The sequence below is a fragment of the Notamacropus eugenii genome, chromosome 5, assembly GCF_028372415.1.
Source record: "Notamacropus eugenii isolate mMacEug1 chromosome 5, mMacEug1.pri_v2, whole genome shotgun sequence".
In the NCBI taxonomy this organism is placed as follows: Eukaryota; Metazoa; Chordata; class Mammalia; order Diprotodontia; family Macropodidae; genus Notamacropus; species Notamacropus eugenii.
In genome coordinates this window covers 272,401,922-272,411,758 of record NC_092876.1, presented here as the reverse complement: position 1 = coordinate 272,411,758, position 9,837 = coordinate 272,401,922, and positions in this window count along the sequence as shown.

The following is a 9,837-nucleotide window of genomic DNA, read 5'->3' as shown; positions in this document are numbered from 1 at the left end:
AATGTCTTTCACAGAATTGGGATCAACTACTATCTTAGCTGATCCATTCTAAAATCCCAAAGTCATTCTTAACTCATAAAGCTTCATGAATGAGTTCTAGGTTGTGGGTTCTCTCTCTACTTTCCTTGGTAAATATTGAACCAATTAATTTTCTTTTGCTCCTCTTTGCTTTCCTACTTTTTCCTTTCCTTTTTCCCATCCTCTCTTCTCCTTTTATCTTCCCCAATCTAACCAATTATCTCGAAAATTAGAATAATTCAATTTGAACCAGGTAAACTAAGGATCAGAAAGAGGACTCTCTGTTCCTTGTATTTTACAACTAGTTAAGGTCTCATCCCAGCATCATTATTAGATCTCAGATTTTTTAAACAGTTCTCCTTCTCCTCTAATATGAAATGTAACATTCTTACAGAGAAGAGACAAAGATTCCTCTGTACCTCACGCTCTCTCATCTTACAAGAAAAAAAAAATCAGATAGGAACCTGAAAATAGCAAATGCACACTTGCTACACGATAGAAATCTTCTCAGATTGCCATAGAGAAATGTAAATTAAGCATATCTTGACAAAGAATTGCACATGCACCATTTGAGATGAACCTCTTTGTCTTTGTAAACAGGTTCAAGTTGTTTAATGCCCAAATTTGGGGGACAACTGTTATCTTTCCTAGAGTGAATTTTGACAGCAGGGTAATCCTGTTGTCTTTTGTAGTTTTATATTTTCCAACAATGAGAATGAGGCCTGTGAACACTAGCAGTCTCACTTCCCAAGGTCCAAACTTTTTCAAGTAAGAATGCTGGAAAAGAAGAGAAAAGAAGGATGGAGCGGTGAAGGAGGAGAAAGGTAGGGAGGAGGATAAGGAGAGGGAATTTTTTTGCCAACAGCATTAGGCATGACTTACTGAGGCTGAGAGGTAATAATTTTCTTTTTCCAAGATTTCCCCTGCCAGGCATCAAAGAAGGAAAAATTTCAGATTTTTGTAAAACTCAACTCTCCAGTGAGAGACTAAAAGATTCTTTTTTTTTTTTTTTTAGCCAATCCTTCAGGAAGAGGATAGTGCAGATCTGACAGTATCCTTGCCTCTTCACATTGAGCACTTGTCAGATTCCAGGAATTGAAACATTTCCCACATACATTAGAGCTTAAATTTACTTATCATCCCTTCGGGGCCCTGTCCTTGACACTCAGCAAGCCTGGAGCAAAGGGATCAATTAATACCTGGGTATCCTGGGACCTTGGAAGAGAGAAAACACTGGCATAGACAGCATCTAGTAACATCTACCTGTAAGGCAGGCTTTGGTGGGACAATATAACTCTTTTGTTTGGGTCTCCTACTGACAAATGTTCTGACATATTGTTATCTATCTTTTTACATTTGTATGTATTTCTTATTTCTCCAAATAGCATATAATAACAGGAGCTATGACTTTTACTTCATATTATTTCCACAGTACCTAGAACACAGTACCTTATAATCGGTTATTTGCCAATTAATGGGTTAACACATATTGATCAAATTGGTATAGTCTTTCTCCTTAGCCATTACACATGTCACAGAAATAGATGCTAATAATTGGCATTGATTATTTCAAATAACTGTTCAGTTTGTTTACATAATACACAGTTTGATATATATCTGCATTTGTGAAACCGTTAAGTCAAGGAATAGATAGAGTACTATATTTGAGTTACTATCTATGTGACCTTGGACAAGTCATCTATAAAATAGGGATATTAATAGCACCTCCCTTCCAGGATTGTTATAAGAATAAGATATGATAATTTTTTGTAAAACATTTTGAAAACTGTAAAGGATTGAGACCAGCCCAGCGTGTGGCATGAAGAACAGACCACCATGGTGCACAGACCAACACAGCACCCAGAACAGGCTTCTGGGAGATCACAATCAAGGAGGGGAGGGGGACTTTCCTTCTTGCCCATGCTCCTTCTTTCCTTTCTCTCTGGGTTGGCCAGTCATTGCCATGGCTTCTTTCTTTCAGTAACTTCCCCAGGAAAGGTTTCTCTTGTTGCTTTTGAGATCTGGAGGAGCAGTGCTGTATGAGGCTTGTCTGTAGGGAGGGACATGCTGGTCTGGAAGCCAGTGAGTGACTTACTCTCTTCTCATCCAAGGTTGAATCCTAGGTTTCTTCTCCTTTTTGTCAGTACTGCCCTGTCAGGGGTGTGTGATGAGATCATTCTGTCTTAGTAACTAAAGGGGAACAAAGTGCAGGGATGATTTCAAGGAAATGTGATGTCCATTCTCTTCAGGGGATTCCATTCTGAGCTGCTATCTATAATGTCCTTCTTCCCTGGCATTTTCCCCTATGGGATTGGAGAATGGAGTAAGTGCCTACTCTCTCTCCCTCTCTCTTTCACTAAGCTCCCCAAATTCTGTCTTCTTCATAGTCTTCTCACCTACCATCCAAGCAATTCTTCCCTCTCATCCTTTGTACAGACAGAACTTCTGATGTGTATATATTGTTTAGTGGGCGTTGGGCACAATACATAACAGTGCCCAGCATTGGCCCACCTATCATAAACCCTGATCTCTTCCTAAGGCCAGAGGGTGAATCTCAGTCTCTACCCATCTCCATCTGACTCCTCACCACCCCAGCCCTGGAATTGCTTCCAGGTGGGTGTTTGGCCAGTGGGAGTGGGTTCTTTGATCTTCATCTCTGGCATCCTAGACTTGCAGTGAAGGGATGTGTAGTGTGAGTGGGAATGAGTTGATAGCATGACAAGTGTCCCCCACCCCCGATATCTCATTTGAGGCTCCTGAAGAGGTGGGGCCAGTCACCCAAACAGGCAAAGTGTGGAGCTGGCAGGGATACAGAGCAAGACAGGATGGAAAGATGATCTCCAGTTCATTCTCTGGACTCTGCTGCTACTTAACCTGTTCTTCACCCAGAGCACCCCAGGAGTTTTTGCCTTAGGGCTCTTCTCACAGAATTTTAAACCTGAAAGAGACACTTCTGCTATTCCAGTGTAAGCCCTCCACTGTACAGATGAAAAAGCTGAGGTCCACAGATAAAATGGTTTGCCCAGATCTCACAGAGTGACAGAGCTAGGGTGTTTTTTCATACCATCCTTTAATCCTGGGGAGGCTGCTGGGGGTGAAAGACATGGCTCCCTTTGCTCTCCTTCCCTCAGGATGGTTAAAGTTGAATCCCTCATCAGATCAAAAGAGAGGATACAATAAATGGGGGGTAGGATAGGATGGAGGAAAATATAGTTAGTCTCACACACTGTGACTATTACGGAAGTCTTTTGCAAAACTACATATTTATAGGCTATACTGAATTGCTTGCCTTCTCAGTGGGGAAGGAGGAAGGGGAAAAAATTGGAACTCAAAGTTTTAGTAAAAATTATTGAGGATTGTTTTTGCATACAACTGGGAAATAAGAAATACAGGTAATAGGGTAGAAAAATCTATCTTGCTTTACAAAAAAAAAGAAAAGAAGGGGAAAAGGGAAGGGAGGGCTGTGATAGAAGGGCAGGCTTATTGAGGGAAGGGGTAATCAGAATGCAAGGCATTATGGGGTGGGAGGAGGGGAGAGATGGGGAGAAAATGTGGAACTCAAAAGTTCATGGAAATGAATGTTGAAAACTAAAAAAGAAATAAACAAAAAAAGAGAAAAGAAAATTGTAAAGGATTATATGAATACTAATGATGACAGTGGTGGTATTGTAGTGGCTTTGAGTCATATAAATAAGAGAATCACTCTCAGGAGAAGTGCAAGAGATATTCATGAAGCTTACATGCCTGGAACTTTCCAGTCAAGATGGTAGAACAAGAATTTTGAAGAATATCAGTCTTGTTTCATATCTCTAGAAGCAACAAAAGGAACATGAAGAAGAGGACATGACTAAAAGGATATGAATAAACAAAATCAAATATAAAGAATGTGTATCGATACCAAAATAAATGCCAGGGTGTAGGTAAAAGAAAGAGTAAAATGCCACAAGCAAATGCTAGATAGAAAAACAAAATCCAACAACATAAGATGTATTAAGAAACATCTTCAAATGGATAAATGATGTACACAATGTCATTAAGCAAGGATGAAAAACATTAGCATGAATATCTCAAAAGCAAAGAAGTTTTAGTTTGGTTTTTTTTTTTTACTCAGAGGAAGAACCAAAGTTAGCATGAAGGTTACTAATATCTATCAAAGGAAATAATGAGGGAAAGGTAGCATGAAAGCAATAATAGAAAGACTAAAAACATCCACAGAAACAAGTGAGCTACTGCGATGGAAAATATAACTGGTCTATAGTGATACCCAAATGGGAGAAACTTCTGGGAAAATGAATCAATTATTGAAAAATATTGAAAAATCTGTAATGTCAAGTGCTCATAAGACAGGTGATGATGGACCAAACTCGTATTAGAGTAAACCCAGAAAATACAGGAAAACAAAAAAAATCTGAACACTATCACCAAGGAGATCATTCAAGAAAAATTTTAAGAAGAGTTTTCAGAGAGATGTGTGTCCTTCAGGAAGTCTTTGAAGTACAACCACGACTCCACTGCAAAAGGGACATATTTGAAATGATTCACCTTTCTCAATTCAAAACAAATTAATTTCTAGTTAGCCAAAATCATATAACCTTAATCACTAAATGTTTCTGATAGGCTGATAAAAGGAAAACTAAAAATAAATGAGACATGGGTAAGATAATGTTAATGTATTTTTATTTCCTAATGGAGCCCAGAGTTATTTTTGATGTTTTTAAACTTATAGTTAGTCATGTAATACAGAAGACTTTTGAGAGTTTTGTTAAACTCATGTTAATTACGGTAAATAATGAGATTTTTAAATTTTTATAAATAAAAATTGCAAAGAATCACATAAGAACAGCAGTATAAAGGATGTCACCAGAGAAATTTTATGGCTACAAACAAAAAGCTTGACTAATGTGAATTGTTTTAACTGTACTGAGAAATCATTTGGAACTATTTGAAAATAATTATTAAACTATTCATACCTTTTAAGTGAGACATCCCACTACTGATCATCTATCTACATTCAGGTTGTTAAAACCAAGCCTCATATGTATAAGAAAATATTCATAGTGACATTTTACTTTGTGGCAATCAAAAATTCAAAATAAAGTTTGAGAATGGCTGAACAAACTGTGGTATATGAACTGATACAATGTTATCGAATAGTAAATGATGAGTAGGATAAAGTGAAAGAAAGATGAGAAAAAAACATGGGAAGATTTTTATGAAGTGATAGAGTGAAGTAGAACCAAAAGATGAAGGTGTACAGATACCCATAATTAAGATTGCTATTAAGATTATACACATGATTAAGATAATATATATGAAAATAACTCTAAAAAGAAGCAAAACTCTAAGCAATCCGATGACCAGTCTTAGTCCCAGACAATAGATAATAAACCCTATTTGCCTCCTCTTAGCAGAGAGAGCAGAACATTTCACACTTGGTAAGACATTGCCACTGTACTGTTCTTGCTTGTTACAAGGGAGGGAGGGCTCAAAGCTGAAGTGTTGGAAGAGGTTATTACCAGAAAGGACTAGTTAACTGATGGTCAGACTGCACAAATTATTGGTATCCACTCAATATCAAGAGATTTCAAAACCAGCTCCTAGCCTGCTAGCTGGGCACCCTTTGAAAGACTGACAAGGAGGATATGGCCAAGAGGCATGCAAAATAGATAATCATGGATAGGCTGCAGTCTATATTATCAGAAGGAGTATCCACACTGATGATTTCACAGGTCCAACAAAAGATCTAACTATGAAAGTTTTTATCTCCTTATGATAAATTAAATAAGGATTCAAAAAAGAAAAATGTGATAAGAAACATTTGACATTAGTAAAGCTAAGTTGAATGGATTCTTCAATAAGAAAAGAAATAATGAATAGATTAAAAATCAAGAATCCAGTTATTTTCAAGAAACACATTGTCAGGATCCCCATGCCAAGACCACTCCTCTCTTTTCATTATGAGAAGACATCCTGTTTTGTAGAGAGTCAAGACCCAGAAAACAAACTGTGCTCTGAGCTTGGCATAGCAACAATCCATTGTGCTCACTCTTTGGATGAACTGAGTTGCAGCAAAATCCCAGAATTTTTTTCCACACTAGCCCCAGGTGGTCTTTGGGCTTGGTCAAGCACTTATAGGACCCATGATCCTGTCATGAAGCCTTGCCATGAATCAAACTTTTCTCATTGTTATTGTGACCCCTCTCTGTCAAGGCTACCCCTCACTGTGCACCCATTGCTGTTTGGATTAAGATTTGCCCACATTAAAGCGGGTCTTCTACTAGAATAGGCGCCAGAACATATGTCTACTTTCCCCCTCCAAAGGAATAAAGAAAGATTTTTGCTTAAGACTGCTGTTGGCTCTAATTTTTAAATTTTGTTTTTATTTTATTTAGTTTCTCAGAGTTAACTGTGGTTGTGATGGCTAGTGTGAGTTCTGTGGTATTTTTAGAGTTAGCATAACTTTTGTGACTTTTTGGTGGTTTGTTTTTAGACTTGACAACTTTCAATCTATAAATATTTAATAGATTTTTCTGAAAGGGTGATATAAAAACTAAATTATGAAAAGTAAGAGTGACATGGATAAAAATCAAGCAAAGTGAAATTCAAACCATAAAACATTAGAGGAGATAAACAAAGACATTTTATCATGCTAAAAGGTGCTATTCAGAATGAGAATGCATACATTTTAAATATGCACATACCTAATAACCATAAAGTAAAATTTATATTGCTTAAATGTTAAAAGGGAAAATTTGTAACAACGGGAATTTGGGGTGGGGATATGAGGTATTTCTAGAAATGTCTGTGATTTAAAAACTAAAGGTATCACTAAAATATATTTAAGCATTTTTTAAGAAGGAAAATAGGAAGGTACTAGATATGGTAAACATTGAACTAAATCACAGAAAGTAAAATTACCTCTATTACAATAGAAATCAATAGAGAGAAAATTGGTTACTGCTTTGGGGTGGGGGGGTGTAGCTAAACTAACAACAGCTTTTTATTTTACCACTTGAGACTTGCCTTGTCAGTTTACTCTTCTAGAGGAGAGTTTGAATGCTGCAGCATAAAAAGCTTCTTATGCAAACCAGCCAACTCTCTTTCCATCTGAGCTTTCTCTTCCAGAAGCTTGTCTCTGCTTTTAGATATAACTCGATAGCTTGTTAGCAAGGCCCAGACTTTCCTACACACTCTGGCCATTTCTTTCCCTGGTTCTGTTGGTATACCATGCAAATATCTTTCTGAGTCTCTGGGTTCTCCCTTCTATAGCCCTAGTTCCCAGTTTTCACAAAACCTTGTGCCTTTAGTCAATTCTCTTGCTAGGGAAGAATGAAGCAAATCCTCCCATCCTAGGACATCATTTCCTCCTCCATCTTCTCTGCCTTTCTGTCTCCAAATAGAAGTCTGCTATTTCGTGATCCCTTCCCCTTCACCATTTGTAGTGGCAATGCAATATTCACAGTGCCTACAGTGACCATGAATATCACTATGCAATTCTGAATTGTGAAATATAACAGACTCTCCACATGGAAGACAGAACCAAAACATTTATTCAGACACCAGAAAGCCAAATCCATCACAGTAACAAAAATCTATACACAATTACAATGCAAAAGGTAACACCAGCCCCAAGCCTTCTCCCTTTTAGGAGTGTGAGAGAAAGAGATTGTCCTCCACAGAATGAAACATTTAGCAGCTAAATGATAGAAAGGGAGAACTATAGGGAATACTGATCAAAAGAAGTTTCAAGGTCCTGTGTTTGCTGGAGAGTGCCAAAATAAAGGGGAAGACAAGATCAAGGTATTTCCCCCCACCCCCAAAGCAGTAACCAATTTCATCTCTATTGATTCCCTCAGCTGCATTCGCTTAGTAAGCTTCATGCATATTAACTGACACACCCTACATAAAATTATCCCTCTATTTTCTAATCATGGGATCTATGTTGAGGCATATTTGGGAGGAGGAAACACACCAAGGATTGTTATGTAATGGGAGCATCAGAAAGATTGTAACCCTGAGGAGTCTGGCCCAATCGTGACTCTAAGGGGAGGTCTCATCACCCAAATAATATTTAAACTTGGTTTTGCTTCTGTACAGAGTTCTGTTATGTTCTCTTTGAACGGCACCTACATCCAGATGTGTAAATAAATTTGTCTTCCGCTACCCACTCTGTCTTTGAGTTACTTTCATGAGAATGGCTTTTCCAATATACACTACCCACAAGCCAGCTCCATTAAACAAATCACAAGCAGGCCGCCTTAAACAAAATAACAATCACTTTCGCTCATGCCAGTCAGCTGCCAGCTTGCCTGCATCCTTCCTAGCTCTGACTAGACTCTGACCAATTTCCTCTCAGCTCTGCTCTAGCCACACCTCTTCCTAGTCTACCCTTCCCATTCCACCTGTTCGGCAAATTCCTCTGACCATAGGTTCCATGCGACTCAGACATCCATGTGACCCATGCAGGTCACTTGGGCTTGTTAATGAATGTGAAAGATCTTCCCATTAAGAAGCAAAATTACATTAACTATAATCAAAAATATATTATCATTATGGGGGTCATGGTTTCTGATGTGGGGTTGGGCATTATTCCTCAGTTTTCCACATATAATTGGATCAGTGACTTGTTAATGCAAAGATAAAAATAAATACAAATTTAGAAGAAGAAAAAAGTTGAGAATAAGTCCATGGTTATTTTCTCCTCCTCTATTTTTCTCTTTATCAGTCTCTTTGTTAGATTAGCTATGATGTCCTCCCTATAATGAGCTCTTCTTTTTCATCTTCCCTGCTTCTTATTCATTTTCTCTAATCATTGCTACTTTATGATGAAGAATGGGGAGGCTGATTTAGCTATAACTCTTTACTTATTTTTTCATCAGAAAACACCCTTCTGCTGGTATTCCCCCTCATTTCTATGGTTATAGTTGCTTTTCCTTGTTTTTTATTTATTTTATATCTTTCTAGTGTTTTGGCAGTGCTGAATGGACAGGTTGGGTTCATATTCAACCTTTCACTCATTTTCCCTTCCAGAAGTCCCTTGCCTTCAGTTTCAGGTACGACCATGGTCTGCCCTGCCCTGCCACGTCCCTCATCACCCACTCTGGCAACTGTGTCACAACACTGGAACAGAGTATATTAAGAAGAGAGCATCTGACTGACACTTTGAGGGGAGATGAGGCCCCAAGAAATAGGTTGTCTCCTGAGCCATTTAGAGTATGCATCCAGTGCAGGGACAATGAGTAGGTGATTATGGAAATGATGCACTGTGACACTTTTTGTTCTTTTGCAGAGTTTATCTTGTATGAAGTTGTGTCCTCTACCTCTTCTTATTTCCATTACTTCTATTTGGTGTTTTTCAGTGATTTTGTGCTAGTTTGCCAGAAGATTCCACACCATTCTTGTTTTTTATACCTCCTTGAAATTATTTCTCATGAGATTTACAGATTTTCATTAGTGAGAGCTTGCCATCTCTCCTTGACTGAATTTCCTTGTAGATTTTTAGGCCCTGGGATCCTACATCTCTTTTTTCTGCACCTTTGAACCCTGTTGTCTCCAAATATAGGAGATACACTGTACTATACCGATCTTTCCTTTTCTCCATCAAAAACTCTAAGAGGAAATGCTTACTTCTTTCCAAACTTCCGTCATTTCTACTACATCAAGTAGCTTCTACTTCTTGGTGAGAATCACAGCCAGAATAAGTTTCTTATGTTGATTCTTTCACCTTTTGAAGGATGAAATTATCAAGTCAAGTAATTATCAGAGCCACTGCTAGGGGAAGAGAGAGGGGGAGGGGTGAAGAGAGAGAAAGAGAGAGAA